At 46.2% G+C, this 19,333-nt stretch overlaps 1 protein-coding gene across 6 annotated transcripts in view; it reads right to left on the bottom strand.

The window, feature by feature from the left end:
• Window positions 1-19,333, bottom strand: part of LOC138259714 (leucine-rich repeat and fibronectin type III domain-containing protein 1-like protein) — a 3,031,897-nt gene that overhangs the window by 1,291,662 nt on the left and 1,720,902 nt on the right. For all 6 annotated transcript variants that reach the window (XM_069207608.1, XM_069207606.1, XM_069207609.1 and 3 more), the window contains one exon: window positions 15,196-15,346. The gene's annotated coding sequence lies outside the window, so the exon portion shown is untranslated. The remainder of the gene's footprint in view (window positions 1-15,195; window positions 15,347-19,333) is intronic.

Here is a 19,333-nt window from a genome sequence, read left to right as displayed (position 1 = left end):
AGAACTCCCCTTTTTCTACATATAAGTCATCCCTAATGTGTGCCCTAGGTAACCCCTAGAGCAGGGTGCGGTGTAGGTAAAAGGCAGGACATGTACCTGGGTAGTTATATGTCCTGGTAGTGTAAAACTCCTAAATTCGTTTTTACACTACTGTGAGGCCTGCTCCCTTCATAGGCTAACATTGGGGCTGCCCTCATACACTGTTGAAGTGGCAGCTGCTGATCTGAAAGGAACAGGAAGGTCATATTTAGTATGGCCAGAATGGTAATATAAAATCCTGCTGACTGGTGAAGTCGGATTTAATATTACTATTCTAGAAATGCCACTTTTAGAAAGTGAGCATTTCTTTGCACTAAAAACTTGTTGTGCCCTTCAATCCACGTCTGGCTAGGTTTAGTTGACAGCTCCTTGTGCATTCACTCAGACACACCCCAAACACAGGGTACTCAGCCTCACTTGCATACATCTGCATTTTGAATGGGTCTTCCTGGGCTGGGAGGGTGGAGGGCCTGCCCTCACACAAAGGACTGCCACACCCCCTACTGGGACTCTGGCAGACAGGATTGAACTGAAAGGGGGCTTGGTGCATTTCTTAGACACTCTTTGAAGTCACCCCCACTTCAAAGGCACAACTTAGTATAAAACAGGGCCTCTGCCCTACCTCATCAGACACTTGCTGGAGAAGAAACCTGAACCAGAAACTACATCCTGCCAAGAAGAACTGCCTGGCTGCTCAAAGGACTCACCTGTCTGCTTTCTACAAAGGACTGCTGTCTTGCTGTTGCCCTGCTGCCTTGCTGAACTCTTGTCTGGCTGTGAAAGTGCTCTCCAAGGGCTTGGATAGAGCTTGCCTCCTGTTCTTTGAAGTCTCAGGACCAAAAAGACTTCTTCCTTTCACTTGGACGCTCTGTGCGCGAAAATTTTGACGCACAGCTTGTTTCGCGGCGAGAAAAACGCCGCACACCGACGCTGATCGACGCGACGCCCTCGGGACGATCGAGACTTCGACGCACAACCTCGCAAGGACAAAGCCGCCCGACTTTCCAGGAGAAATCAACGCGACGCCTACCGTGAGTGCAAAACTTTGACGCACGGCCTCGCAATGACAACGCCGCCCGACTTCCAAGTAGAAATCGACGCGACGCCTGCCGTGAGACCAAAATTTTGACGCACGGCCTCGCAAGGACAACGCCGCCCGACTTCCAAGGAGAAATCGACGCGACGCCTACCGTGAGATCGAAACTTCGACGCGCAGCCCCGCAGAACGACGCGCAGCCGGAAAATAAGCAGGAGAATCCACGCACAGACCCGGGACATCTGGTAATCCCCGCGATCCACAAAAAGAGACTGTCTGCGCGCCGGAAAACGACGCCCGACTTCCCCGCGTGGAAAAGAACGACGCAAGTCTGTGTGTGCTGAGGAGAAATCGACGCACACACTCCTTTGTCCACGCATCTCTTCTCCTGTGGCCCTCTGAGGAGATTTCCCACCAGAAACCAGGTACTCTGTGCTTGAAAGACACTTTATTGCTTTTTAAAGACTTAAGACACTTTGGCCCTCATTCTGACCTTGGCGGGCGGCGGAGGCCGCCCGCCAAAGTCCCGCCGTCAGGTTACCGTTCCGCGGTCGAAAGACCGCGGCGGTAATTCTGACTTTCCCGCTGGGCTGGCGGGCGGTCTCGTTCAGACCGCCAGCCAGCCCAGCGGGAAAGAGGCTTCCACAATGAAGCCGGCTCGGAATCGAGCCGGCGGAGTGGAAGCTGTGCGACGGGTGCAGTTGCACCCGTCGCGTATTTCACTGTCTGCGCAGCAGACAGTGAAATACATGTAGGGGCCCTCTTACGGGGGCCCCTGCAATGCCCATGCCAGTGGCATGGGCACTGCAGGGGCCCCCAGGGGCCCCGCGACCCCCCCCTACCGCCATCCGGATCTCGGCGGTCCGACCGCCGGGATCTGGATGGCGGTAGGGGGGGTCAGAATCCCCGCGGCGGTGCAGCAAGCTGCGCCGCCGCGGAGGATTCAATGGGGCCGCGGTACACTGGCGGGACCCCGCCAGTGGTGCCGGTCCGACCGCGGCTTTACCGCCGCGGTCGGAATCCCCAATGAAGCACCGCCGGCTTGTCGGCGGTGCTCCCGCGGTCCTCCGCCCTGGCGGTCAAAGACCGCCAGGGTCAGAATGAGGGCCTTTATATCACTTTTCAGTGATATCTTTACAAATTCATATTGCAACTTTGATCGTTTTGACCTGAAGATACCCAGATAAATATTATATATTTTTCTAAACACTGTGTGGTGTATTTTTGTGGTGTTATACTATGGTGTTGTATGATTTATTGCACAAATGCTTTACACATTGCCTTCTAAGTTAAGCCTGACTGCTCGTGCCAAGCTACCGGAGGGTGAGCACAGGCTGATTTTGGATTGTGTGTGACTTACCCTGACTAGAGTGAGGGTTTTTGCTTGGACAGAGGGCAACCTGACTGCCAACCAAAAACCCCATTTCTAACATTGGTGATCAGCGGTGAGGATAGGACTTGTGTTTGTACAGTGACATACAGTAGCTAAGTATTTCACTACCTACCCACAGTTGAAGGTTAACTTGATTTTTCATCTTTTTTGGCTTTTGGTTCTCTGATGTCCTCCTGGATATACTATTGATATTTTGGACTTTGGATTTTGGTTTTTGCTAGTAAGATCTTATCAGAATGGGATTGCTTACCTACTCATTCTTTGTGCCTACTGACCACCTCACTAAGGCTGACTTAAGGAGGCTTTGCAGAAAATGGGGCCTTCCTGTATCAAGGAAATCTACTAAGATGGAAATGCTACATGCCTACGTAGTCTGGGCAGAGAGAGAGGCAGAAAAAAACCAAATGACTAAATACCCCTCAGATGAGGAGGGGGACTACTCAAATGAGGAGGATGACGACTCAGATGAGGAAAGAGATCCAGTGAGAGCAGAATGGCTCCGAGCTCGAGAGCGGTGGGTGGAAGAACTAGATGAGTTTCTTGAAAGGGCTGAGGCAACAAGTCTCTTAGCCCTGGAAGAAGAAAAGATTGCAGCTCAGGAGCTGAGCTGTAAAGAGCTGAAACTGGAGGCCGGAAGGGCTGAGTCCAGTTCAGATGGTGGCAGCAAAAATCTTGCATCCAGTACTGCTGAAGAAGGGCACAAGCCCAGAGATGTGGTGCCCAACTTGAAGAAGGGAGTTGACACACCCCAGGTGGTTCAAGAGTATGAGGTAGTTCCTGTTATGCACAGGGTCCCTGAGAAGGATTGGGGAACTGGCACAGGGAGTCATATTCCTACTGGGGGGAGGGACACTTTACTGACTCTAGCAGAGAGTGACAGAGAAAAGGGTTCCCCCCTGGTGGACGTCCTGGATATAGAGTGTAGAGACATCCCAGAAGAGTTTGGGTTGAGTGTCAGGGACAGACAGATACTGTCTCACCAGTCTCAGGAGGGTGAAGTAGAGTGCTTTTCCAAGGTTGAGTTACTGGGTGGTTGGGTGAAGGGTACTGTGGTTAATACATGTGAAGGGCAGAGTGATGTAATTGCTGGAGAGCATATGTCTGGTCCTTATTTTCCAGAGCTACGCCAACACCAGGTGGAGTGTGAGTTCTCTGACCCCAGGGAACTTACAGTGGAGGCAGACTTTTGGGTGAGTACCAGAGAGTCTGAAGAGGCATTTGGGGGTGCTCCTGAAGGGAGTGGTCTAGGTGGTTCCCGACCAAGTGAGGTGGGAGAGGATTGTAGTGTCCCAGGTAGGTCTCAGAGCCTAACCTGTACCGTAGGGCCACCTTTTGAGGGAAGCCCCGCAGTGTCAGAAGAACTTGGGGGGATGACTGTAGACAGCATCCCAACAGTTCTGGTGTCTGGCAGTACCACTCCTAGTGAGGGGGTGCAGAAGTCCAGACATAGGGTTGAGAGGGGGTGGCAGACCCCAGTGGAGGATCTTGAAAGTCAGGGGTCAGCTCTGAGAGCAGAGCCCCCCAGGAATGACCCAGGTGAGACCGTTTCTGGTTTGGGGGAAACCCCGACGCTGCCGGATGGGCAGAGGTCGGGAGACCTGCGCCAACCAGACTCTTGTGTGGCCCTTGGGGACGGCGTGTCCCTTGTGGGGGGTGAGAGTGCCCCCCAGGAAGTCCTGGCATGCCAGGCAAAGATTCAACCTCAGGGTGGTGACTCTGGGTTGGATAACCGGGTTCAGAGGTTAAACTTTGACCTGGTGGGGGGTAGATGTGCCCCCCAGAAAGTCCTGGAATGCCAGGCAATGGCTCAACCTCAGGTTGGTGACTCTGGGTTGGCTTACCAGGTGAAGAGGTCAAACTCTGACCGGGTGGGAGGTAGGTGTGCCTCCCAAGAAGTCCTGCTGTGCCAGGCGATTGTCCAACCTCAGGGTGTTGACTCTGGGTTGGATGGTCAGGTTCAGAGGTTAAACTCTGACCTGGTGGGGGGTAGGTGTGCCCCCCAGAAATTCCTGGCGTGCCAGGCAGTTGTCCAACCTCAGGGTGTCGACTCTGGGTTGGATGGCCAGGTTCAGAGGTTAAACTCTGACCTGGTGGGAGGTAGGTGTGCCTCCCAGAAAGTCCTGGGGTGCCAGGCAATTGCCCAACCTCAGGGTGGTGACTCTGGGTTGGCTAACCAGGTTCAGAGGTCAAACTCTGACCTGGTGGGGGGTAGGTGTGCCCCCCAGAAAGTCCTGGTATACCAGGCAATGGTTCAACCTCAGGGTGGTGACCCTGGGTTGGAGAACCAGGCTCAGAGGTTAAACTCTGACCTGGTGGGAGGTAGGTGTGCCTCCCTGAAAGTCCTGGCCTGCCAGGCAATGGTTCAACCTCAGGGTGGTGACTCTGGGTTGGATATCCAGGTTCAGAGGTTAACCTCTGACCTGGTGGGGGGTAGGTGTGCCCCCCAGAAAGCCCTGGTGTACCAGGCAGTTGTCCAACCTCAGGATGGTGACCCTAGGTTGGAGAACCAGGTTCAGAGGTGGCTCCATGCCAGTCACTGTAAGAAACATTTTCCCAAGGAAAAAAGTGGACAGACATCGCCACTTCAGACACAACAGAACGCAGAACAATTGACATTACCCACAGAAGAAAGTCTCCAGCAGACTTATAGATCTAAACTCAGGTCATCTACTCGAGCCCAGGTCAATTAAGTCCAAACAAACTCTACTTGTTGGTGAAACGGCAGGGGCTCTGAGAAGTGTACCTGACAAAAATGACGACGGAGACAGTGAAGCAGAAGATGTTGAGAGACAAATACAGAAAGAAAATGTGTGCGGAAAGAAATTTTTGTATAATGGTGTTAATGTTGTTTCTGGCAGCAGCAATGTGTTTAGGTTGGGTTTTACATTTAATTTTTCCATCTAGTCAACCCCCTATATTCCCACCCAACAGTACACAAGAACATACCTATTATGATCTTACACCTCATGAACGGTCCCACAGATTAGCTATGCAAAATAACTCCTTTGTACGGATGTTACACTATACTCACCAGGTTGCCAATACTACCGATTGCTGGATATGCAGACAGATTCCCCCTCATCAGAATGACGGAGGGATGCCACTGGTACCTTTTCCATTTTCATATAATGGTACCTGTGAGGCTTGGTTTGCCTTAATAACAGCGTACAATACCTCCAATTCCGCATGCCCTGAAGGAGATGCTCGGATATGTAAGAATGGGTGGCCATAGGGAGATCTGAATACCATCCTTAATCAAGTCTGTTATCCCGATGATAATGGAATACCACAGGCTAAGGGGACTATATTCGAAAGTGAAGAGTACAAACAGGAGTATTGGTCTTCCAAATTAGTAAATACCAAGCCTAAAAAGAAAGGCGGATCAACCTCCATATCTGTTTCCAAAATGAAAGGACAGCTGTGTGTCCAGAAGACTGGTATAATCCAGGTAGGACACAGTGAATGTAATATTACTGTGAGTTTCGAGGATAAAGGCCAATCAACGTTTCCAGCGTCTAGACATATATATTTTGTCTGTGGAGAGATAGCCTATATACGTCTTCCCCTCGGATGGGGAGGAAGATGCTATATATCTTTCCTATTGCCTCCCGTTTTCCTTGCCCCGCCGATGTATCATAAGGATCGCCTACTCCCTAATGAGAGGCATAAGAGATCTATAGATACTTCGGGGATAGACCAAACAGAGACTACCCTGGAACAGTATACAGACTTCAATAGAGGTTTCTTCTTCTTTATTGGACCGATTCAGAATAGTAAGCTTATCCGTAGGCTTACTCGAACAGTAGAAGCAGTTGTAAATCAGACTATAGCCGCTCTGGGAAATTTGACACAGGAACAATCCGCTATCAGAATGGTAGCGCTTCAAAATCGTCTTGTTCTTGATGTCATACTAGCAGAGAGGGGCGGAGCATGTAAAATTATTGGGTCGAGCTGCTGTGTTTTCATACCTGATAATGCCCCCTCTGTCTATGAGGCTATTTCTAGATTGCACAAAATTGCGTCCAGCTTACACCAGGATCCTGGCAACTGGACCTGGTCAGGATGGTTTTGGGGACTAGTCTCCACATGGGGCTGGAAATTGATTTCTGCTATTGGCATAGCATTGTTTACATTAATGGGATGCTGCCTGTGCATCCATTGCGGCCCGCCACTCTGTGGATTGTGTGCTACCATGTGCATTCCTAAATCACACATCCAGAAAAAAGAAAATGTTAAGATTATGCTCCAAGATCATATTGATGATCTTATGGCCATCGAGATAGAGGACAATGGTTGCACTCTGGTGCAAGGAGGGAATGTGGAAAAATAGTTTCTCACCCTTCGTGCAACCACTGTTCATTTGACATCAGGACAACCATATTGAATATGGCATCCATTTTGTGAGTGTTCTAAACACCCCGTCGCAGAGGAAATAGGCAGAAAAAGATGCAGCTTGAAAGCAGCTACATCGTGTAATATGCCTAAGGCCGAATACCAGACCGGCCACATACCTGCGGTTAAGCAAATTTTGAGAAAAACTAATTTCCACGGAATAACCTGCAATTGGAACAAGGTCATACCTGCCATTTACTACACACTATTATACGCTTCAGCTGTTTGCACATTTTTGTTTGTAAGCAATCTCCCACTCCTCTCCCCTGAGGCATACAAATGTTTTTATACCTAACTAGTGGAAAATGATTGAACCTCTGCCATTTGTTTTCATGTAGTAGAAAAATGTGTAAAAGCTCTATGCTGCGCGAAGTAAGACAGACTACTCCCTAACCCGCTTGGTGAAGGAGCTCTCCCTTAACTCGAGTTATTGAATAAATCCCGATTATTCTCTACATCTCGGACCCCGTCTCTTTCCTTTTTTTTATTATTTATTTAACTTACAAGGCAAATTCAGAGGTATTTTAAATTATTTATCACACTGTGATGGGCTTAAAACAAAAACTTTGGGCCCATGAATTAAGTATAATTTATTTTAATATAGTACTGATTACTACATTAACAAAACCTGAGCTCTACCAAAGGACACACACACAGTGGTCCCAGCAATTCCCAGGGTAACTAGGGAGTCCCAAACTCCTTTGTGTAAAGTTTATTTTGTAATTTTGCAATAACTTCTGTAATTGTATTGACCTGTACTTTTACTCCTTACAGAGGAGATTCTGAAGTGAACATCTGAGACAAGACCGTGAAGGACATGCGACATTAGGATTTAAAAGATATTCAAAATACAATGCCTAATAAGGCAGGTGCAGCCAAGAGGTAGGCCCAAGCATTAGCCTCAGGCCATAAACTAATGGTGCCACCAAAATAACACATAAGGGCAGAAAATATTTTTCCAGTGTAGAGGAGTGCTCCAAATAGACACAATTATATATTGTGCCTTTAATACTGAAATTATCCAAGTGTTCCTAATGATCACTGCTTAATAAGCAAAGAACACACCAGAAGTAAAGAGTAGGCGGGCAATGGAAGAGACATAGAAGGCCTGATTGAAATTCCAGCTATCAGTGCTAAATGAAAGGCTTGCTTATGGCATTAGCAAAGTCAAGGTATGCCACAAAGTGTAACATAAGAGACCTCCAGGAGAAGAACAATTATTACTGCAGCAAACAGAACTTCATAATAGAGAAGCTGACTTAAATTTAGGAGCTTATTTATGAACACTTTATGCAAGTGCAAATTCTCAAAAAGTTACTCCACTAGTAAAGTGTTGTTAAAGTATTTACTTTCTAGTGCAAAACTCTTTTTTCACTTGAAAGTAACACAGAGAGTAGGCATAAAAGTAACGCAAATAGTGCTTTGTACCAGTTTGCAAAACATTGCATCCAATTTTGACATGAGATACTGGCTATGTATATTTTGCAAAATTTTGAATACTGTTGCATAATCTCCACAAAATTTCGCAAAGAGAAAAAATGCAATTTCTGACATCCCTAGCTGTGATGCACAGCCTTGGAAAATGCAAGAAGAAGCAGTTTCACTGGAGGTGCAAAAAAACCTACACCAGGGGTACAGTACTGTACTGCTGTTCTTGTCAGCTGAGGAAGGATAAGTGGCATCAGATTCAGGCATCAATGCAAGATGGATTGCAGAGGGCGATCACTTCACTTGAGGTCATTACGGGCACTGTGCCCAGCCCTCAACGTTCCTCCTACGCATCTTTAATCTTAGGTGTGTTCGACTAACTAGTTAATTGGAAGTGAAACGAAACTACGACACCCAGAATGCAGTATCTACAATAATCTAGGACTGGAAACAGTGCACTATTGACGTTGAGGAAGGTGGTTACCCTAGGATTAGAGTTCTCAGAGTGGCAATGAGATGTTTATGGGTTCATCTGAACCCTATATGTGTGCACCCTGGGAGCTGTAGCCTTCGAATGCCAACCAGTCAGAAGAATGTACTAAAGCAACCAGAGGCAAAAGATGCTTCAGAACCGGTTCAGCAGATAAATGCCTAGTTTTGGCTTACCGATAGGCAGTGCTAACTAGTGGCCAGTGACAGTTAACATTTCATATCTTTGTTCTATTATCATTCTTTTTCAGTTTCTTGTATTCTGCAGGTGTCTTTCCAAACACTTCCTCATCCAATGCTCTTCCTCATGGATTAACTCTTATGAGCCCATTATCTGTGGAATGGAAATTGGCAGGGGAATACCTCCTTCTGAAATGACCTATACCTGGAGCATTTGTAATTCTGATGGCTGAATTACTCCCTCATCCAATCCAGGACCAATGTTTTCCACATGAGACTTGTAATGGTGAGGAGGGGATCTTGAAACCACCTTCATTGGGGTCACTGGGCCACATGTAACTTTGGCCTGTGTCTTACTACCACCAAATTTCAAAACGGACAACTTGTGATATTCTCATTTTGTCACTATCCCAATTTCGAAGATACTTTTGTAATTGTAATCATTAAGTACATCCTTATGATGGCTCAGTGAGTTTAATGTTCTCCCCCATATGAGTTTGTCTGCTGTAGAAAGGTTTGACTTTTGGCAAGGCAGATCCCGCGTACCATCTTTTTGGGGATGGTAAATTGAGAAACATTAAATTGGGTAATTAATTTGAAGCACTTAGAAAGTGATTTACAAAAAATATATATATTATTATACAATGGTGCCAGATGGAATCCCTACTGAAGTACAGTTTATGCAATTCGGCCATTATTTCGCACTGCAAGGGATTGATGCTCTGTGCCCAGTCTGCCTATGAGAAGTATGACACCAATTAAAAATAAGTACGTGTAATGAGCCAAATTTCTTTCTTGCTACAGTACTTTTCTTAACTTCCTTTCAGCTCTCATCTCCACTATGGATATCAACATGAATTTTGAACAGGAAAAAAAGGACAAACGTGTACTTAGTGCAACTTCTGTAATCAGTCGTGAACTATTCAGGCCTTAGTCATGCACAACAAATTCCAGAGCATTTCCAGAAACAATACAGGAACAGCAGAGCTTACTTTTGAGTAATGGGATGACAAACCCACTAAAGAGTTTGCTGCTGGAAAATATTTGTGCGATAATTTCTCTGTTTCCGTTGGTGGTCGATAGTCATTAGAGGCTCGAGGTTTGTGTGGGTGCCGGTAGTGTGTTCTGCCTCAGGAGGGTGCCTGGCCTGCCAGGTATCTGCATGAGCTAACCCTGGGCTGAGAGAATAGTGAACTAACATATCCGGAAAGATTGGAGTTTATTTGCTCAGGGTTACACATGGGAAGGGGGTGAAAGGAACAAGTGAATCCTGAACTGCTAATTTATTTGTAGATGTGTAATAAGGAGGTGCGAGCCTATTCCCAGATTGGAAGGTACCATCTCATGAAACCTTATTAACCTAGTGACACAGGGACATATTTAGCATTGAGTTGTGTCGCCCTTGAGCCACGCAAGGGGGTGCAAGGGCGACACAGCTACTAAGTCACATTTATCAAGCCACGCAGGGTCAACTTGCATGGCCCTGCATGGCTTGCTAAATCTAGAGTAATGCAATGCAGCTCAGCGCAAATCAGTGCCTTGCATTACTCTGACCTAGGGAAGCGTTCCATGGATACAACGTGTATGTTCCCACACATCCACCCATGGATATTGGTGCATTCCTAGATTTACCATTCGTGGCAGACCTGGGAATGCATCAAAATGCTACACCTCTCCCTTTGTTTTTTCCTCTTTCTATGTGTGCTGCAATCTGCAGCACACATGGAAAGGTGCAAGTGTTTCTGAGGATTGTTATGTGCAAGAAGGTATCCCTTTCTGCACAAAAACAATCCTACACCACTGCACAAGAGTCCCTGCATTGGCACTAGGCAGTCAAAAGGGAGCCAGCTCAAGGACAGGACAGGAACGCACCAAATAATCTTAAACATGGTGCACTCCTGCCCTTCCTGTCCTTTCACACACCGCAGCAAGGTGGCTTACTGCCCTATGTGAAATAATGATAAATCTGACTTACTAGCTGCCTTATCCAAACAAGTAAAACCAGCTGAAGGAAAACATAATATAACATTTTGTTTTAGTTTAGTGCAAAACAGACAGCTTGGGGCATCAGAATGCTGAACGTGAACATCAAACGTGGGACTTATGCAGTGGAGAGAAAGCAATCATCTTGTAAAATATTTGAATTTGTAGTGCAAATGTATTTTTTTTAAAAACATAGCATAAGAGCCTTCCATCAATATAGGAGCTAAGAAAATTACAATACAATTTTTCACAGGGCAGTTCAAAAAATTTGAAATATTTTCACAGAAAGTGCTACGAGTGCCACTTCAAGAGCACTTACTGTGAAAATGTAATGTCAGATTTCATAGTGACTGGTCAAGATTGTTTTTGATTTGCAACAGGAGGAAAGAGCATCAAAGACCCATGCTCCAATTTTGGCACCTGAAAATTGTGGACTAAATATTGCAAGACAAAAATAACTCTTTGTGGGAGTGAATATTAGGACGCCTATATCCAATGGGATGATATGTTTGTTCACAATCTTAAGGACACAATATTTAGGTCAAGATGAGGTGCAGAGTGCGCAGGGGCCCACTGCACTCCAAATATATATATTTTTGGCTACCAAACCAAGAGAAATTTGTTGCTTAAATATACAGGCATCGTTAGAAGGGATGATATGGGGCCCAGTGGCATAACGAAACTTGAGGGGGCCCCTCAGCATAGTACCTAGAGGGGCTCCCTCTCCAGACTCAGTCAAGAACTCTCAGGCCACTTTGCTGACGGGCCCACCTGGAGCTCAGGGCCCCACCACACTTCAGAGTCTGCGGGCCCTTGTTATGCCACAGATGGGGCCGTGCTTCAGCACTATTTCTCCTGGCCTCCACTTAGCTTCACCGCCACTGCTGTTGAATATGTCATAAGGTGACACCGAAAAAAAGCAGACTCTGCACCTTGATAGAAACAACACTTTGTTTAACTACCTCACCCTGCAAAATAACATTTGCCTAAAATGTTTGTCTGACTTTGTATATATTTAAACACACACACACTCTTTTTTAATGTACTTTTGGGTGTGGTCCAGTCAGTTTAGCTGATTCGGCCTTTGTTGGTAGTCCTATCAGGTTACCTGTGGCCTAATATGTGCTCCCTAGCATTAATTTCTAGAGATGCCATTGGCTTGGAGTAGGGACCATTACTAAGTCACTGTTAATTATATTCTGTCATACAAGCATGGTTGGCTTTCGATACTGGAAACCCACCTGCTCTGTAGCAAAAGGGGCCGGACCTGGCTAAATATTTTCAACATTACAGTCTACTGAAGCTCTGCTGTAAGGGAGTAAGGGCCTTATTAGGAGTTTGCCAGTCCGAGGAATGCTAAACCCATGCTGGTGGTGGGACCGCCACACATCAGGTGGCCCTGACCGCCATATTACGCCCCTGGTGGATGGACATACAGAGGACTGCAGCCACCTCCAGGAACATTCTTCCTGGCGGGGTGGCAGCAGTCTGACTTGTGCTCAGCCATGGTGGTGCTTAAAGCAGCACCACCATTCTAATCACAAGTCACAAGTCCAGTTTCCACCAGCCTTTTCATGGCGGGGACCCACCATGAAAAGGCTGGAGGAAACCAAATGCTGGGGGCCATAGGGGGACCCCTGCACTGACCGCTACCATGTCATGGGCAGTGCAGGGCCCCCCTTCCCTGCACCCACGGAATGCACAATGTCTGCTCCAGCAGATTGTGCATTTCGAGGGTGCTCGGGGTCCGTTCTGTGCAAAGGCATTGGCCTCAGCTCCATGAGGAGCTGAGGCCAATGCCAGTGCACTGTTTCCACTGGGCTGACTGGCGGAAACCTGAGATTTAGGAGGTTTCTGCAGGTCACCCCTGTGGAAACCTCGTAATAGGGCTGGGGGGGCACCAGCCTCACAGACGTCTCCTCCCAATGGGTTTGGTGGTCCTGGTTTTTGACTGCCAGACTCGTAATAAGGACCTAAGTAATTTGCCCATCTCTAAATTAAGTGGGTATACCATGGGATTGGCGGATGATGACCCGATAAATTTTTGGTAACTGTCCTCCATATTTCAATTTCTAGATGAAGTCCATAGTTTCAAGAGAAGTGGAGGTAAGAAGTATTGAGAATGCTGCAATCTAGGGGCAGTGGAAAGTGGAAACATGGGTTGAGGGTGTGGGAGTGAGAACAAAGTTGTGAAATTCAAGGTGCAGGAGTGCAATGATGATAAAAGGCAGATCCGCATGACAGGGGCAGTTAAATCATCAGCATGAAAACAATTCAAAACTGTGAGTCAAGCCCTACATCTAGGTTGATCAATTGAGATATTGTAGCACACCATCACAGAAAAGTGACTTAGGCTCAGCTGGGAGGCAATCTCATTTCCAGGAGGGTAACCTGCTGAGCCAAGTCTGTAATTTAGCTCTTGGTGAAATCCATATAATTTCCTTTCCAGAAAGTACATGTACAGTCCAAAAAAATATGGAACTGCTGGTGTGGCATTTTGGTCAATTTTTTAGAGCAAATTTACGTTGCTGGTACATGATTGACAGGAGGACACATTTCATGCCAAAGAAACACTAGTGCAAACTCGCATGAGACATGAACACCTGTTCCCATTTTGTTCTTTTATGTTGTATTATATGCCCCCAACCCAATATTTTTACCTACACTAAGGGGGTTATTACAAGTTTGGAGGAGGTGTTAATCCGTCCCAAAAGTGACGGTAAAGTGACGGATATACCAACAGCCGTATTACGAGTCCATTATATCCTATGGAACTCGTAATACGGCTGGTGGTATATCCGTCACTTTACCATCACTTTTGGGACGGATTAATGCCTCCTCCAAAGTTGTAATAACCCCCTAAATCTCAAGTACACAACATAGCATAATACCATACATAACCTTGGGCATTTTGCATAATAAGTGTGACGCAAAATACTGGAAATTATGAAAATATGCATGGTTATGCCATGCTTATTTGGCATTTGTAGCAGCCTTCTTATTAGATCAGTAAATGCTTCAACAATTAGTGAGGCAAGAGTTTATCCCGCTACATGGGGCAGGCATTCAATATTTAGGGCCTCATTCCGATTCCAGCGGGCGGCGGGTGCCGCCCGCCAGGCGGGAACCGCCACTTGGCCGCTCCGCGGTCGAGGCCATTCTGGCTTTCCCGCTGGGCCGGCGGGCGCCCGCCAATGGAGCGCCCGCCGGCCCAGCGGGAAAGGCCCTGCAACGAGGAAGCCGGCTCCGAATGGAGCCGGCGGAGTTGCAGGGGTGCGACGGGTGCAGTTGCACCCGTCGCGATTTTCACTGTCTGCAAAGCAGACAGTGAAAATCCTGCTGGGGCCCTGTTAGGGGGCCCCTGCACTGCCATGCCAGTGGTATGGGCAGTGCAGGGGCCCCCAGGGGCCCCACGACACCCGTTCCCGCCATCCTGTTCCTGGCGGGTTTTACCGCCAGGAACAGGATGGCGGGAAGGGGGTCAGAATCTCCATGGCGGTGCTGCAAGCAGCGCCGCCATGGAGATTCAGCCCAGCCGGGGGAAATCCGACGGGAAACCGCCGGACCCGGCTGGGCGACCGCGGCTTTACAGCCGCGGTCAGAATAACAGAGGAAGCACCGCCAGCCTGTTGGCGGTGCTTCCGTGGTCGTTGACCCTGGTGGTCGATGACCGCCAGGGTCAGAATGACCCCCTTAAAGTGTTCTTATGTGTTTGTTGTTAATAGATTGAGAGAGTTTTGTTTTGTCCCATATTAAAAATGGAATGTAGATTGAATGTAAATGATCATGGCCAGACTGAGAACCCAAAGCACACCTGTCAATTTTGTCAGAGCAGTCCCCGGAGGGGCGCAAGAGTGAAGCACTGCTGCTTTTGTTACTGGAGGCCGATATTACAGCACTGCTACAAAACTGGCCCCCAGTAACAAAACCGCCCCCCCAACTGCAAAACCAGACCACAGCCTCCCGTGGAAACGCCCGATGCCCTGGACGGCCAATCCGGCCCAGTAAACAAGTTGATTACTTTTTTGCTGCAGTGAAATGCTGTAATATATGCTACATTTTGTATATTTTTTTATCTAGAACTATTCATATTTTTATATTTGCCAGGCCTTCACTGAAGTGATTTATACAAATAATAAAATAATTTGAACTTGAAGTTGTCAATTATGAATAACGTTAGATTAAATTCTCTTCAGACCACTGTTTAAATATTGTAATGTGGGTTATTGATAGAAAACAATAAATATCAACTTACATTTTACCGCTTATTACATTCTTTACACTTATGGAGTTAAGCAGGTAACATCTTCTGGATTCTGGTCACGTGCTGAATTTCCGTCAAGTTTTAGGAAGATAATTTGTTTGCGACTTCAGATGATGCTGAGGAACCAACCAGCAGTCAAATTCTGCAGGAAAAAGAACAGTGACCACAGATGAGTACATAACTGTCCACAGCCACATGTACAATAGTTCAGCTCAAATAATCTCTGCAATAGTAAGTTTCCATAGCATTGGTCTAGTCACGATTAAACTGATAAAATTAAAGGAAATCCCATTTACGTGCATCACCACTTAAAAACATTAATTAGAGGTGTGCATATTTTTTATTACATTAAAGTAATCTCATGTAGGTTTGTAGCATTACACTACCCATAGTACTTGTAGTTTGCCATTTTTCTAATCCATTTTCCAACGTGTGATTTTTCTCTTGCAAGAATCTTGAGAGAAGTCGGAAAGTGGATATGTGCAACATATCTCAGGTAATGATTTTTTGGGTGAATCACCTGCATTTTGTACATGAGAACTAAGCTCTTGTGATTTGTTTCTCGCTACTGACTTGACAGTGGCGAACTCGCCACAACAAATAATATTGAAAGTTTTTGTGAGAGTTGCTGGTAATATATGAGAAAAACAACTACAGGATTTCATCTACTTCTAACATTAATGAGTTGTTTATAACTGAGAATGTCCGAGGGATCTGGTTATTAATTTAAAGTGGGCAATCGTTCGAACTTTATAAAGTCCGCTCGGCATAGGTATAACACACAGTTCTAAGAAAATCTGTGGTGATCCCTTGAGAGATACGGCACAAATAGCAGTCAATCCCTAGAGAAGTGCATAATAATTTAAAAGCAGTACGAACAATTGCAAAGAAAAGAGTCCCAACAAATAAAATTCCCAAACTAATCTAGAAAAATAGAAAACTATCTAATGAACATGAAAACACCAACATCAATTAACTAGATTAAGGAGAACCAGATCTGAATTCCTAAAGTTTTAAGGCTGAAAAGTGCCTAGAAAAAATTAAGAACATTGAATAACAACAGCTCACTGTTTACCAGGATCTATATGCGATTTCAGGTCATCCTCAAGGTCAGATACCCCAAGCAGATGGGCCAGGCGAGAGTTTTTACTTCCAGATGTATTCTGTAAAATGGATGTCACAATCTTCCAGCAGGGCCAGGTCCAAGGCATTGGCTGGCGAACATCCATTGAGGTCAGATACATTGTCATCAAGTTCCCGCTGAAGCCATTTTTTTTGTTGCCAAAAACTCAGGCTGGAACAAAGCTGATGTTCATGGCTACAAAGGATGCTTTGCTGGTTGTACAGATTTTCTGTCTGACCCCGGTCTGGTTTTACCTTCAGATTTAGGGCCTCATTTAGAACTCGGCGGATGGGTTACTCCATCGCAATGTTGATGGACATCCCGTCCGCTGAAATCTAAATCCAATTCTGTCCTATGAGATTTAGACATCGGCGGACAGGATATCCGTCACCACTGTGACAGAGTAAACCCATCCCCAGAGTTGTAAATCAGGCCCTTAGTCAATTTTATGTAAGTCAAAATCCTGCAATGGGACAAGTCTGCAAGCTATAGCTGGGCAGGCCTCCACAAGGCTGGTCGACTTTACCATACGTTCATGTTGAATAGGGGTGGGAGGAACTTGCAGAGCTCCACTCTGAGGAATTCTGTTGAGATTACATGGAGTTCAGCCAATGAGTGGAAATATGCATGTCACACTGCTTGTGTTGCAATGGAAATGGCACCATGTGGTGCATGAGTGTGCTGCCATTCAAATTGATTTTGCTGGGGCTCCTGTAGAGAATCCACTGGAGCAGCTGCAAATTTCCTCGAGAAGCAGCCCCCTGACCGCAACTGCTTGCGACCACCTGCACCTGCCTACAACTTCCCAAGTTAGAAAACAGCATGAGGGGACACCAAATGTAGCTTTGGCCCATATTTCTGGAACCTTGCGAGAAAAAAATCCCATCATGCAGTGATTGGTGGAATTTGCCTGGAACTTCTCATTACAAGAGAAATGCAGAGTCGCCAAATTCCACTAGTTCCACTGGCTGAATGAAACATTCTGCTCCCTCCTAATGTTGACTTGTTTTTATCATGGCAAAAAGCTCTTCTTGGACATATATATCAGCACCTTCTCTGTTCCTCTTGAAGAGAAAAAATAACTAACTCACACTTTTCTCCAACGGGGGGAAAGGTTTTTTTGTCATTTCTGCAGTCCTCAACTCCTCATGCAGGCACTAGACCACTGTCCAATCAGGGTTCCTGCAGTGTCCAGTCCTACATGGTCAGTGGGACCCTCTTGGGAAGCTAGAGTCTTTTTTTGTGTTACTGAAGCAGGCAGGAGGTAATCCATCTGACCCTTGTAAAACAGTTCTAGACCCTGGGGGCTGGCAGGGACTAGAAATAATTCTTCTTCTGTTCTGTTTGCTTTTGCTTTTTGCACAGTGAGTGCGAAGTGTATGCCCAGACGTGGGTCCTGTGCTCACTGCACCACTGGTTTCAAGCTAGTCTGGCTGATGAGGGGGGTGAAACCCTGAAACCAGTCCCAGGATGCTTGCTTCCGGTCGAGGGAGGGCCTGGCTTGGCAGTTCAGGCTGGACTGTTCCCATGGGGAACAGGGTCAAGACTGATTTGCATATGACTGGGTCCAAACTGTAGTGGAGTGGTGGGAAAAAAAACAATAGATTAAATCCATATCTGTGTGACTGGGGGTGAATGTTTGCATTGTTCAGCATTCCGTCCATCATCTGTTCTTTTGCGTTTGTTGCCCTAAGTGGGAAGGGTATGCCCAGACGTGGGTCCTATGCTCACTGCACCATTGGATTCAAGATAGCCTGGCTGATGAGGGGTGATACCACAAAACCTGTCCCAGGATGCTTGTTTCCAGGCAAGGGAGGACCTGGCTTGGCAATTTGGGCTGGACTCTGCTTCCATGGGGAACAAGATCAAGACTGATTTCCATGTGGCTGGGTCCAAACTGGGGTGTCATGCTGGGCAAAAAACAATGGATTAACCCAGATCTTTGTGAATGGGGCTGAATGTTTACATTGTCAGCATTCCATCCATCATCTGTCACCCTAAGTGGGAAGGGTATTCACAGACATGGGACCTGTGCTCACTGCACCACTGGAATCCAGAGTCATTGAGTCATTTTGTTCCAGCCCGGCCTTCTGCTTTAGGTGTTGTCTGCTTCGGTCTAGGAATATTCTGAGGGGTGATTGTTAGGTTTATCCTGTCACTAGTCAGTTATTAGTGAAATTCTGCCACCCTATTTTAACCAATTTCCTGCAAACTCCTGCACCTCCTTTTGCATAATTTCCTCTTTACTGTAAAAATGACCCAAGAGCTGAACTTTTAACATAATAGGAAGTCATGCCACAAGGCAAGCCTGTATTTTACCTCATTATCCACACCCCTGTTTAGATAAGGTATCCCATCACCTGACAGGATGTAAACTCATTCTCTCCCCTGTTGTGACCAGAGCATGGCACTGTGAGAGAGATCTTAAAATTAATGGAAGAAGTACTTCCTGGCATCTCCACAGCAAAAGAGGTGGTGCCTAAGCTGTGTTTGGTCCTACATGCAGTGACTGGCTACTCTCAGATAGCTAATGCCTTCTAAGTAGTCAGCAGTTAAAACCCACCTGTTCTTCCTCGTCTCAAAGGTAGACTGTTGCCCAATGAGCAGACTCATTACCTCTTCAAACCAGACTGAGCACTGGAAGAGATGAGTGACCAAAAGTATTTTAGGCCCTTTTTAGTTCACATAACACAGAATACATTTTTATGAAGTTGTTTTCCCTTTTCAGTTATCGAAAGTCCAATTTCACTATTAAATCAGATTTGGAAAATTAAGTAAAACATAACTTTGAAGCAGATTTCTAGTACTTTTACAGGTAGAGATAAGAAATACATATTTTAATCCTTTCTAAGCCTTTTCAGAGAGAAGCCTAGAAAAACTACAGACTAAAATAGGTTTTGGGCTTTATTTGACTGCGAGAGCACCCTAACCCAATATGCAGTGTGCACTATTTTATATAATTTAGAATCCTGTCTTGTGGGTGTACAAGCTACACTTAAGGGGCTT

This window comes from Pleurodeles waltl, chromosome 9 (genome assembly GCF_031143425.1).
Source record: "Pleurodeles waltl isolate 20211129_DDA chromosome 9, aPleWal1.hap1.20221129, whole genome shotgun sequence".
Taxonomy (NCBI): Eukaryota; Metazoa; Chordata; class Amphibia; order Caudata; family Salamandridae; genus Pleurodeles; species Pleurodeles waltl.
The sequence above is the reverse complement of the archived record's forward strand: the minus strand, read 5'-3'. Positions and strand labels throughout refer to the sequence as shown.